The sequence below is a fragment of the Carassius auratus genome, chromosome 3 (assembly GCF_003368295.1).
Source record: "Carassius auratus strain Wakin chromosome 3, ASM336829v1, whole genome shotgun sequence".
Classification (NCBI taxonomy): domain Eukaryota; kingdom Metazoa; phylum Chordata; class Actinopteri; order Cypriniformes; family Cyprinidae; genus Carassius; species Carassius auratus.
In genome coordinates this window covers 26,325,375-26,339,544 of record NC_039245.1, presented here as the reverse complement: position 1 = coordinate 26,339,544, position 14,170 = coordinate 26,325,375, and the positions used below count along the sequence as shown (strand labels likewise).

General features: G+C 37.6%; 1 long non-coding RNA gene across 1 annotated transcript; it reads left to right on the top strand.

Moving 5' to 3' along the window:
• The first annotated feature begins 9,020 nt into the window (after window positions 1–9,020).
• On the top strand, window positions 9,021–13,964 carry LOC113052761 (uncharacterized). The gene is made up of 3 exons (XR_003277112.1): window positions 9,021–9,285; window positions 12,754–12,876; window positions 13,186–13,964. It is a non-coding gene; the product is annotated as an uncharacterized LOC113052761 (long non-coding RNA).
• The last annotated feature ends 206 nt before the right edge of the window (window positions 13,965–14,170 follow it).

Below are 14,170 nucleotides of genomic sequence, written 5' to 3'. Positions count from 1 at the left end.
TAACGTCATGTACCCATGTATTCCAGAACTACAGTAACGTCATGTTCGCATTTAGTCCAGAACTATAGTAACCACATGTTCGCATGTAGTCCAAAACTACAGTAACCTCATGTTCGCATGTAGTCCAGAACTACAGTAACGTCATGTTCGCATGTAGTCCAGAACTACAGTAACGTCATGTTCGCATTTAGTCCAGAACTACAGTAACGTCATATTCGCATTTAGTCCAGAACTATAGTAACCACATGTTCGCATGTAGTCCAAAACTACAGTAACCTCATGTTCGCATGTAGTCCAGAACTACAGTAACGTCATGTTCGCATGTAGTCCAGAACTACAGTAACGTCATGTTCGCATTTAGTCCAGAACTACAGTAACGTCATGTTCGCATTTAGTCCAGAACTATAGTAACCACATGTTCGCATGTAGTCCAAAACTACAGTAACCTCATGTTCGCATGTAGTCCAGAACTACAGTAACGTCATGTTCACATTTAGCCCAGAACTACAGTAACGTCATGTTCGCATGTAGTCCAGAACTACAGTAACGTCATGTTCAAATTTAGTCCAGAACTACAGTTACCTCATGTTCGCATGTAGTCCAGGACTACAGTAACGTCATGTTTGCATTTAGTCCAGAACTACAGTAACGTCATGTTCACATGTAGTCCAGAACTACAGTAACCACATGTTCGCATGTAGTCCAGAACTACAGTAACCACATCTTCGCATGTAGTCCAGAAATACAGTAACGTCATGTTCGCATGTAGTCCAGAACTACAGTAACGTCATGTTCAAATTTAGTCCAGAACTACAGTTACCTCATGTTCGCATGTAGTCCAGGACTACAGTAACGTCATGTTTGCATTTAGTCCAGAACTACAGTAACGTCATGTTCACATGTAGTCCAGAACTACAGTAACCACATGTTCGCATGTAGTCCAGAACTACAGTAACCACATCTTCGCATGTAGTCCAGAAATACAGTAACGTCATGTTCGCATGTAGTCCAGAACTACAGTAACGTCATACAGTAACGTCATGTTCACATGTAGTCCAGAACTACAGTAACCTCATGTTCGCATGTAGTCCAGAACTACAGTAACGTCATGTTCACATGTAGTCCAGAACTACAGTAACGTCATGTTTGCATTTAGTCCAGAACTACAGTAACGTCATGTTTGCATTTAGTCCAGAACTACAGTAATGTCATGTTCACATGTAGTCTAGAACTACAGTAACGTCATGTTCACATGTAGTCCAGAACTACAGTAACCTCATGTTCGCATGTAGTCCAGAACTACAGTAACCTCATGTTCGCATGTAGTCCAGAACTACAGTAACCACTTGTTCGCATGTAGTCCAGAACTACAGTAACGTCACGTTCGCATGTAGTCCAGAACTACAGTAACCACATGTTTGCATGTAGTCCAGAACTACAGTAACCACATGTTCGCATGTAGTCCAGAACTACAGTAACGTCATGTTCGCATGTAGTCCAGAACTACAGTAACGTCATGTTTGCATGTAGTCCAGAACTACAGTAACGTCATGTTCATATTTAGCCCAGAACTACAGTAACGTCATGTTCGCATGTAGTCCAGAACTACAGTAACGTCATGTTCGCATTTAGTCCAGAACTACAGTAACGTCATGTTCGCATTTAGTCCAGAACTATAGTAACCACATGTTCGCATGTAGTCCAGAACTACAGTAACGTCATGTTCACATTTAGCCCAGAACTACAGTAACGTCATGTTCGCATGTAGTCCAGAACTACAGTAACGTCATGTTCACATTTAGTCCAGAACTACAGTAACGTCATGTTTGCATGTAGTCCAGAACTACAGTAACATCATGTTCACATTTAGCCCAGAACTACAGTAACATCACATTCACATTAAGTCCAGAACTACAGTAACATTATGTTCACACAGCGCACACAACACCGCTGTACTTACTCCCAATTTCTCTCAGCTTGAGAACAGGAGAGCTGACAGTCAATAAATAGGAAAACAAAGTAACTGGTGTTACATATTTGAAAACGTATTGCTCAGATATTTAAATGTAAATTAAAACGTAATGCGTTCCTTTACTAGTTACTTGAAAAAAGTAATCTGATTAGGTAAAATTACTTGTAATGCCCCTCCTCCACTGCTACTTAATTAAAGCTGTTCCACATTAGTTTGTTCGTCTTATTAAGTGCATTATCCCTCTCAGGCTCAAATTAAGTTTTAGTAACACGTTTTTAGTACTCCAGATATATAAAATATGTATCTGGAGTAATAAAGTAGTTCGTTTTTAACTGTTGCAAATCAGCAACGCCTGCCTTGAGAGGGTTATTCTGGTATTTGTGTGTACTTTTTCCATTTTGAAATGTTAAGCTAATGTTAAACACTATTCATACTACAAAATGATACAAAATAGTGCATAAGAATGCAAATCGGGAAACATCTATTGTTGTGATTCATCTGTGAGTTGGTTGGATTGGTTCATGGCCTAAAAATGAAGGAATATTTAGAAATCCCTGTGGTGAAAAATAATGCGGAAAATATTTATGCAACCAAGGCTAATGAAAAATGGTTAGTGTGCCATTGAACACAAGCAAACTTACCAATTATGCCATAAATTATTCAGCATGAAGTATGCATGGACTTTTAATGTAGTTTTCATTACAGTTCATGCTACTTTGAGTGCATTATAAGCAACTAATGCTGCATAACTGCTGTTGCGGTCTGTTGCTTGACCTAAAAAATAAATCAAAAATTTTCAGCATTTCATATTAATGTGCGGTTATGCCATCAACATACACCTGAGATATACAGCAGCATGCTGCTAAACACACAGCATTTCTGACAATAAAGGGATTGGTGGAGACAGAATGATGGAGAACGCTATCTGTCCTCAACTTTCAAGTGTCTCCAGTCTGTCTCACTCTCCCAGCGCTGAATCCTGCTGAAGAAGCCCTTGATGAGGCTCTTTTTATTTCCATCTTCACTGTGGAGGAAAATCTTAAAATGCTAAATTATTATTTGAAAAATGTGTGTTGTTTGATTTTTATGAGGTTAAGGATAGCTTCACCTAAGCCTCGATTTGCAGTTTTTTCCTCTGTGAGATGATGGGAGAGGAAACGGGCAAAGGATTTAAACAAATCCTGAGGCAAATTATTAAAAATGAAATCTAATAGAAGTCTGCTATCCTCTGTCTCATTATTCACGTGTGTCTATCGTACAAAAGTAATAAAAACATTTTATTCATATACAATTCATATTATAATAAATATTAAATAAAAACATATCTGTGCAAGAAATAACCCACTGAAAAAAACATACTACCATTCAAAAAGGGTTAGTATGATTGATTGATTGATTTTGAAAGAAATCAATACATCTATTCAGCAAGGACACATTCAATTTAAAAAATATGTCTGCAAAAATATGAGGCAGCACATCTGCTTTCAACATTGATAATAACAATAAATGTTTCCTGATCATCAAATCAGTATAACAGAATGATTTCTGAAGGATCAGGTGACACTGCAGACTGGAGGAATGATGCTGAAAATACAGCTGCACATCACAGGAATAAATGACAGAAAAGAGTAATTTTATATTGTAATAATAATTCACAATATTACTGTTCAACAAATTAATGCAGTCAAAAATACAATAAAATCTTTCCACCCCTAAACTTTTAAAGTTAGAGTAGAATTAATTTAGAAAAATATATATTATCTTTTTTTGTTGTTGTTTTTCATAATAAATTAGCATTATTATTTTTATTTTTATTTTGCATTTGTTATTACCATCATTAAATTTGCCCTTTTTGTAGAACGGATCCAGGCATCACACCACGATCCTCTTCAGGCTCTGATATGAGTCTTCTTGTTTTTGTCTGAGTGGTGCATGCTACTTGCTTTTTTCCAAAATACTGTGACATCCAGCACATGTCTTTGGCCGAGTCTGCTAGTTCCTGCTGTTTCTTAGTGAGTCTTTTACTGGGGCTGCTCAGGGAGGAAGTGTGCTGGTTTTGGCTTTGATGGGAGACGAGTCGCCGAGTTCTGTGTTTTTCCTGTTTCCACCTCCTCTTCCTCACAGATGGTGTCTCCAGGGGTTTAGTCTGCGGCTACATCTCCTTCTGAGAGTTCTTCAGCAGATCTCCAGCTGTCTGAAACCGGCTGGACAAGCCAGGAAATCCCGTTCCTACACGCTTCCTCTTCAGCTAGAATGTGATGAAAAAGAGGACTGTTCAATCAGTTTTCTGCTTTCATTGAATTTTATTAAAATTAGAGTAAAAACTATACATTTATAACTATAATTTTCTTGGTCCAACTGAATTCAGTGGACAAACACAAGCCCTGCACTTTATTATTTCAGACAATGAATAGTCTGTTTAAAGGGATAGCACTTTTTATGATGGATGTGTGCACTTTCTAGGGCTTCAAAATCTCTACCCCCATTCACTGCCATTATAAAGTTTGGAAGAGCCAGGACATTTTTTTATATAACTCTAATTGTGTTTGTCTGAAAGAAGAAAAGTCATATACACCTATAGCTTGAGGGTGAGTAAATCATAAGCTAATTTTCATTTTTGGGTGAACTATACCTTTAAGTAGAAATTGCACTGTATTATGGAAGTTATTTACTGTGAATGCAGTTAATTACTTATGTTGAGGTCGAGATGATGAAGAGCAGGCCTCTTGATTCGATTCAGACCGTTTCCCTTCAGTTTTCTTCAGCTCTGACACCTAGTGTTATATGTGAATGACTATTGAGAGGAGGTTAACATGCAGTGGAGCAATAACACTCGCTCTCTTGAGAACTGCAGACTTGTACAGGTGATTTACTGGCTCCGAAGATCTCGTGCTCTGTTTCTAAAGCCTGATCAAGTGTGTCAGAGCTACACGTGTGAAGGAAAGAATATGAATTCAAATAAACACTGCATATGATATCAAATTAAGTATGACACTGATGGCGCATTGGTTGCTCATGGACTTCTGCAGTACTTGTGTGAGAGCTCTGCTGCCCCGCTGTGGTTGGGCAGACTCCTGCAGGAGAGACACAGTGCTCTCTGCTCCAAAACAACAGTCTTCAGCTCAGCCGCTCATATTCCCATCACAGCTTACACTTTGAACATGCAGAGGTTTGAGACATAGTTTGAGACTCCATGTGAGAATGATATGATGCTGTATACATCTGAGGAAACTTGAACAATGTGAAGCTTTACACCAGGGGAGTCCAGAACTGAAAATCATTCAGAATTCCTTTCTGTGCAGCTCAACTTTATGGGCGAGGCTTCAAACACACAGCTGGAAAACACATGTGGAGGAGAGAGAGAGAGAGAGAGAGAGAGAGAGAGATATGGAGGAATGTTCTGGAACAGACTCAGACTGTGAGGGTGAAGCGAAGGAGCATTGTAGTCGAGTTGTTTTTCATCTGAATGTCTCATTGTACTTGCATGACTGTCTATCATTAAATGTGAACACATTCCCCCAACTGTCATTATTATAATGCAAAAATCCCCTTTGCAATGTGAAAAAAACTAATATGAAGTACTTATACATCATGTTAGCATTTACTGCACTACTTTCATTAAAAAAAATATATATATACATATAAATATATATTTTTTTTTTCTTGAGCAGCTAATCATCATATGGTATTAGAATATTCAGCTTTGCGTCACAAAAAGATAGTTTTCAAATAGATATGAAAAGTAAATATATACATAAAGAAGTTCTTTCAGATGGTAATATTTCAGAATGGTAATGTTTTCAATATCAATGCAGACTTGGTCAGTATGAGAGACTTCTTTCAAAAACACTTCAGAAATCTTACTGACACCTAACTTTTGAAAGATGGTTTATTTCTTTATTTACTCTATTACTAATGGGAATCCTGGGAATTTCAAAAAAGCATGAAAAAATTAAAAGTAACTCGATTGGGCTGTGTACAAACCACTTTCAAAGCAACAATATTCCAGTGACAAGCATTGTTTTGTCAAAGCTAAAATAAATAATGTTGAACAAGGATATAACAAAGATATATCAGTCAATCAAAACCATGAGGCTCAGTTTGTCTCATCATGACAATCTCTTCCAACTCTTTAGAGTTTGCATTATAGAACTTCTTATATAATATCATTTATCCTTGGTTGGCAAGAGAATCTTTTATAGAAGCCTGTTTCTATCACTGAATAAACAATAAAACAACATAAGTGCAGCTTTTTATCTCACAATTCTGACTTTTTTCTCAGAATTGCAAGATATAAACTCACAGTTGCAAGTCAGAAAGTCAGAAATGTGAGAAAAAAACATGAAATTGCACAAAAATAGAGAAATAGTAAAAATAATAATAATAATTATTATCCTCAAAATGGAACTATTGGACAATAGCAATATTGGAGTTTATATCCCACGGTTCAGAGAAAAAAGTCAGAATTGTCAGATAAAATGTTGCAGTTACGCATGAAGCAGAACATGCTAATCACTTGCTAATTATACTAATGACATGCTATTATCATGTTAGTAACATGCTAGTAACTTGGTAATCGTTCTAGCAACATACTAGTCACTTGCTAATCATGCTAGCGAAATGCTAATCACTTGTTAATCATGCTAGGAAAATGCTAGTAACACGCTAATCATGCTAGAAACATGCTAGTGTCATGCTGGTAACTTGCCATCAAACTTAAAACTTTTTAAACTTTTTCAAACTCTCTACTCAGGCAACAACTGCTTAAAACTTCCAGGCTAGGCTTTCTCAAGCCAACCTAAAGTTTGTCTTAACTAATTTTTTATCTAGTTTGTTTTATTGTTTTATTATTATTATTGGTATTTAGGGACAGAAATGGGCTTCAATTATTCTTTGAGGTGAAAAGTTAACTGGAAATGTTTCGTTTATGCTAGTGAGTGCCCTGTCCCTGTCACTCTCATGACATGAAACACAAAAGATTGTGAATATGATAGTAATTTTAACGGTAGAGACGGTAAAATGCATAGGGTAAAAGTCTGTTATTTGGATGAGAGTAAATTTCCTTATTATGTACAGCAAAACACTGTAATAGATCTAATGAGGCAGAAAAATTCAGTTTTCTGTATAATCTTATCATTTATAGTGAAAAACAGTAAATTGACATTCCCAGAATTACTTCTCTGTGTGACACTTCACATTTGATTATCACTGAAAAACTAAGAAGTTGTTGCCCAGAGAGTTTTTTTCTCAGGTAATCCACTTGGTTGCCTTTGTGTCTGTTTCTGGGGACTTCAATCACGTGACACTGGACTCCTCCTTGTCTGCTTTCTTCCGGTATGTGGACTGTATTTCACCAGACGAAACAGGACTATTGATCTGCTGTATGCAAATGTAAGGGATGCATACATTGCCACCACTGGGGGAATCAGACCACAATCTGGTGCTGCTCCGGCTTCACTACGGCCCAAGGTACGGAGACAATTCACCACTGGGGGACTGTTTTCAGTCTACTGATTGGAGAATGCTGCAGGAGGGTAACACCAGCTGAACAACTGACTATATGAACTTCTGCATGGATGTTGTGGTCCCTACTAGAAACCCTGGATTACCAGCAACACCAAGGACCTCCTTAATCAAAAGAAGAGAGTCTTCGGGAATGGTGACCAGGAGGAGCTGAGAAAGTCCAGCTGAAAGAAGCCAAGGAGACCTACAGAGCAGAACAGCACAAGAGAGGGGTGGGATGGGATGAAGACCGTCACGGGATACTGCTCTGAGAGGGGCAGCACAGCTGAAGGGGATCTGGAGAAGGCCAACAAGTCAAACAACTTCTTCAACAGGTTTGATTCTCCCGCCTCCACTGCTGTAACCTGCAACCCAGGTCTCTGATGACACAGCAGGTGTTGGGTGAGTAAGGAATGGACCGGAAGAGGAGTACAGGAGCCTGATCGGGACTTTGTGGCATGGTGTATGTCTAACAGTCTGCAGCTCAGTAGCACCAAGACCAAGGAGATGATGGTCGACTTCACTGTCACCAGAAGTTACAGCCTAAATGATAACTTCTTTTCGAGAATACTCATTTTGTTTTGGTGAACCACACTTTAATAAAGAACTGGGGCTGTTTTCTACAATAATATAGACTTGTGCACAGACGTCCTGTGTAGTGTGAACTCTAAAATAGAGAAGTGCACTTCTCACTTCACTGACTTCTGGGTTTCAGGTTTAGAGTTTGAAATAGGGGGCAGAGAAGAGGCAGAAACCCTCCCAAAACACAGTTACATGGTCTGACACACAGAGACCCACTGTGCCAACACTGCCGCTCATAACCAGTGTCCCATTCCCCGCTCTCACTGTCCACTAGACCACTTTCCCATTAGGGATTTCCTCCAATGCTCTCCTCCTTTCTGAATCCAGACATGAAGACGTAAAAAAAGAAAAACACTTACACACTTACAAGGCGTGAAAGTTTCCTCAGGTGTGTGACAAAGAGAGCAAATAAACTAACTGTAACGTTTTTTCAATTATTATTGTTTTTTTTTTTCAAAATAAAAAGAAATGAGGAAAAATAAGCCTGTTTTTCAGGAACATGATATAATGATATAAATGATATAAATACATGATATACATTATATAAAACTACTATTTCTAAAACATTATTTTAATTGTCTTTCATTTATTCTGCTGTTACTAAAAAAAAGTACACTATGCACTATACAATTGTACACTGCTTTATTGTATTTTCCCTGTAAAGAAATTGTCCTAAATAGACTTCATTGTCTCTTTTATTATATTTATTTATTACTTATTACTTATTGCTTGCTTGCATTCTTGTAAAAATGTAACCTCAAAAAAGATGTTTAACACTATATCATATTTGTTTTCCAAATCCATTATGCACACACACACACACACACACACACACAAGACACCAAACAGTCTATTTCAACAGGACCTCCAGACTTTAACAAAAGGAGGAGAAATAAAAATAACAAAATGTTCCCAGAGTGATTTGAGGGGAGGAGAAAAGACGAAGTCAGACAAAAAGGGGGCGGGGATGGATGTGGTACACAGAGAGAGAGAGAGAGAGATCCAGTCTGACAGAACGTATTGTGTGTGTGTGTGTGTGTGTTTTACACAGCCCAACCCAGAAGACTCGTCATACTGGAAATCCCAAAAACTGGAGGTCAAACACAGCTTGCCTGCACAGCAGCGAGTCACTCAGTAGTCCACAACAACTGTGGGACAGGACCGAGCTCTCAAAACTTCACACAAGTCCATGTGAGGAGGGGTCCAGGGGAACAAAGCTACAAACTAAGGTGAGAGCAGAAAAATATCTGGATGATTGCGTCTATGTGTGTAGATCTATGTCCCTGAATAACTGCGAGCTTGTGAGCATGAAAATAATGACTTGGGCAGCAGAACTCAGTTTGTACTTGGAACTTCAACAACTTACAAAAACATGAGAGACATTAACAAAGCAGGAATGGGTGGGTAAAGGTTGAACTGCATAGCGGCCCACAAAGAACCTGAACACTCAAATTACACACAGACTTTGAAAGCATTAGATAACAAAACATTCAAAAGTGGCATTATTTTAAAAAGGGATAAAGTAAGTTAACGCAAATTAATTTTGTATTAATGAGCTTAATGCACTTTTTATTCGGTCATTCCAGCAGTTTTCTGAAGACTGTAACACTCGATTATTTCCCAAACAGCCTTTGATTCATAATTCATAGGAACAGAGACTGATTCATATCTGAACAATTCATTTGTGTCATTACCAACAAATATATGTCTTTTTAAAAATCTATTCACATTTGCAAAAATGTGTTTGAAAGTATTGCTGTCATATAACAGTGTTTCATCATATAGATGCATACGAAGAAAACAATTTAATGTGATTCTGGGGAGAACATGCCTTGATTTTACTGTATTTCTATACTTCTCAAAAAATGATTGTCTACTACAAATTTGATGATGATGAAGAAAGGTAAAGACCTTGCAAAATGCATAAGTCTAATATGGAGCCAAAACGGTGTCAAAATCAATGCATTTACAGAAATGTACTAAAACGTGTAAGCTAATTCCCAATTCACAAACTCAGAACCTAATTAATATTCACAAAACACATTTTACAAATGCACTACCAAATGCACAGATCATTCACCAATGCCAAGCATAACTCACAAGCACACAATTTTGCCAGCACATTTCTGAATGCTTCTACGTGTATAAACTAATTGTCTTTTCTCGGCGGGCCCAATTTACAAATTAGTGTTTTTTCAAACAGATGCTCTCTTTCTCTAATCAAATGGGGGTTTTCCCATCTAACCAATCATACACAACATTGCTAAATGATCCAATGCCTTGATTAGTGCACATAATAATAATATCTAGCAGGGCTGCACAATTAATTGAACGCGTTTGTCATGCGCATTTTGTTAGTAAAGCAGGTTCTGTAATCAGCAGTAAATCACTATCACATGCTTTCAGATGGAGCAGCATTTACTACACAGAGCCGCCGTTCAATGACAAGTTATGCAAAAAAATTGCAGATGATTTTATTGTGCGATTATGAAATCGAAGAAATCGATTTGCAATAATGACAGCTGTTTGCATAGCTTCTCAGTGAACTACGGCACTGTGTACTAAATAAAGAGCACCCTCTGGTCTTCGGATGGAGATTTACTGCTGATCACAGAACCGTACTTCACAGAAAGATATGCATGACAATCACAGTCTCGATTCCATTTAGATTTATAGTGCAGCCCTAATATCTAGCCTTGCAAACACCACATTTTATTATCAAAACTAAGTTTGGTTATCCGATTGACAAAACGTATCAAAGCACAATGCACTACAGACATGCCATGCTTTGTTTCCTGAGTCACAGCATGAGGAAGGGGAATTAAACTGTACCTATTATGGATTCTTGAAAATTACCTTTCACGCAGTGTGTAACACAGCTCTAAGTGAATGAAAACATCCTGCAATGTTTTAAATCTGAAAGTGCAATCGTGTATTAATTTATTGTCTCCCAAAAGAAAGAGTCAACTGAATCACTGAAACGAGTCAATTTAAAATGAACGTGAAAAAAAAGTTAAACATTAGCATATTGCCCGCCAAATGAATGAAAATGCAAATTCATTCTTTGCCACTAGGTGCTGTTTTTGGAGAGTAAAATAGCTGTTTCCCTGGTAACGCTGTAAACAAAGCAGCACTGTGCTCAAAAACACTGCTTTATCAGGCTTTACAGGCGAGATGACATTAAACCGAGACCAATCACAGCAGATTAGCATTACGCAAAAGAAGGGTTTGTAAAAATTAATCACTGAGCAAGTAAGGTAAAAAAAAAATGCATACTTTAAGACAATGAAAGTGTTTTTTGACCTGGCATGCATGTCAACTTATTGTTGGGGACTCCTTAAACCAAAATATGAACCTTTCATTACCCAAAATAGGGCACTTTAATGACTGACTGGGTTGACACTCACATGACTGGCTAAAGAAAATGCAAATTTTATAAAACTGCAATATGTAAACTGGTCCCTGGCAGGAAATTCTCAAAATAGGCGCACAGAAATACATATCGATTCACACAGACAGAGAGTTTGCAAATGCATACGGTTAGAAACATTCAAAAGATATGCATTGTGCATATTTATAAACTGCATTTTGCATTCATGGATCTTATTTTGTGAACGTAAATAGGGTTGCCATTTGCAACAGCTATTTTGTGAATATGAATTAGACTGAGAGTTTGTGAATTGCTGTCCGCGTGCATACATACACACAAACAGATATATTTCTGCTAGGAATAACTCACTCAACAGAATAAAATCACAGTGTTCTGATGAGCTTCTAGAGATTTTCTAAAGAGATCAGACAGAAATAAACACTGTGGTACACGTACGCTTCAAATGGGACAATCTAAATTCATTTTAAAAGGGAATTTCAAAGTAAGGAATGATTGTTTCATCTGCAGGGTTAATGTTATATCATGATGGCACACCCATGGGAGTCTGTCCTGTGGGAAACACCCAGATACAGCAGAAATTTAATGACTAGCTCAACTAGCCGGTTCTGTTTTGTTGTTGTTGTTTTTTTTTTTTTTTCCTATTTGCTTGAAGTACCAAGTCACATTCAGTGAACACAAAACTGTGAAACGGAAGAAAGATACAGTTTCCTCACAGGAAACACTGTGCATGGCCTCAGTGCTGATAGCTGCCAACACATTAACTAACAACACAATAGGACAAATTACTCAATTAATAATAATTCTTAAATGCTTAGATAGTTGAATGAGTCATTTGTGAACTCATAATGACGTATGAGAAAAATGCAAGTCTACTAACACCAGCTACTGCAGTGTAATCTAAAACATGATATGTGTTAATATATAATCTTATATAATGTGCTAGTACAATAATGAAGTGCTAATCTAAAACAGCTCCTTTCTAGAGGGCCCAAAGACCCTGGAAACATCTCTGTCATGTGTTTTATACTCTTGTGTTTGTGCTGACTTTTCCAAGTCTAGAAATCTTACTTTTAAAGTCCAGCTTCCTCAAATATCCAGATCACAGGAATCCAGGTTCTTCAAAGAAAGGGAGAAAAAAAAATGTTGATGAGGGTGAATGTAAACATCTATTCTGAGAACCACTTCCAAAGATTTAAGCACTGCTTAAATTCAGATTACACGATCATATGTTAATCGATGTAGTCCTGTGTGAAAAGTCTTCTTTGACTGTTAAACCGTATATAACTGATATGAGACTGTGTTTCAGTCAGAATGAGCGCTTCAGAGGAAACGATGGCGGTTCTCCAGAACGTCTGGACCAAACTGCAGGGTCTTCCTCAAGCCCACCCGCTCACGCAGACGGCGTTTTCCATCATACTGCTGTTCTTCTGTAAGAGCACTATCATTACATCTATGCACTGTGGCCACATCTAGAGTCATTCTGGAAGAGGTTTCATTTGAACACAAGGCGGACAATCTGCACAATCATACTTAGCTTGCTAATTCAGTGATGCACGGCACTTATCCTGACATTAGAAAACTCTCACAAGCAGTTGACTGTAAATGTGGGAGGACATGTCTTCATTATATTCCTGAGAATTGCCAGAAGCCACTAATTATAGCTCTTTCTGAAGAGATACCAGTCCATGCCTGTTGGATTGAGACATGTGACTAACTCTGTGTTTCGTTCGTCCTGCAGTGACATGCATCGCTCTGATGGTGACTGGATGTGTTTATGACTGCTGTGGCTGCTGTAAGACAAGGACCAGAAACAGAGTCTCTGCCATCTGAAACATGGGCTACACAATAAAGAGGAAGAGCCGAGCAGAGCACAGTGGGCTGAAACTAAACTGTGATAACACACACAGTACAGTGATCAGAGAAAGCGGCTCACGCTGTAAAGCTGCATGAATACATGACATTCATCAGCGACAGTCAATGAAGATCTTCAAATGAGAAACATTTTCCATCTTCATTATGAAGGTCACAAATAAACACTGGATTCCCAACTTCTCTCATTATGAAAACAGTGTCAAATACTGTCCTGTGTTTGATTACACGACTGCAGAGAAGAAGAAACCAGAGGAGGACTGGACCGTCGTGTGAAGATCAAATGCTGTTCTGTTGTACTTTCTGTTCATCAAAGGACCCTGAAAAAAACAGTTGTTTTACATTTCAATATTATTTCAATATATTACAGTTTTTGTTACAGTATTTTAATGGAATAAATGCAGCCTTGATGAGCAGAAGAGATTTCTTTAGAAAAAATGTATGTTAGCTAACGTTAATGTAATATTCAAGAAAAATGGTACGAATGTTGACTTATCATGTTGTAGTAAGATTGAGGAAATCTTGGTGAGATAATCAAATATGCAAAAAAAATACCAAATACTTAAAATGACATGTATTTGATGTGTATAAAGTGAACAAAAAAAATCATGTTTTTGAATGGCGTTATTGTTTTATTAAACATTTATTACACCCTTATCCAGATTTGAAGTGTCTGTGTTTGATCTCACCTTTCTTGTTCTCAGAAAGCAACCATTGCCTCAAAATCCAGGATTTTTTCCAGGAGCTTTCTCCTGGAAGTGAAAGTGTGAACTATAACGGCACTTTATTTTACAGTCCTGTTCCTCATGTACATACTATGTACTTATTATAGTAATTACAATAACTATGTAAAA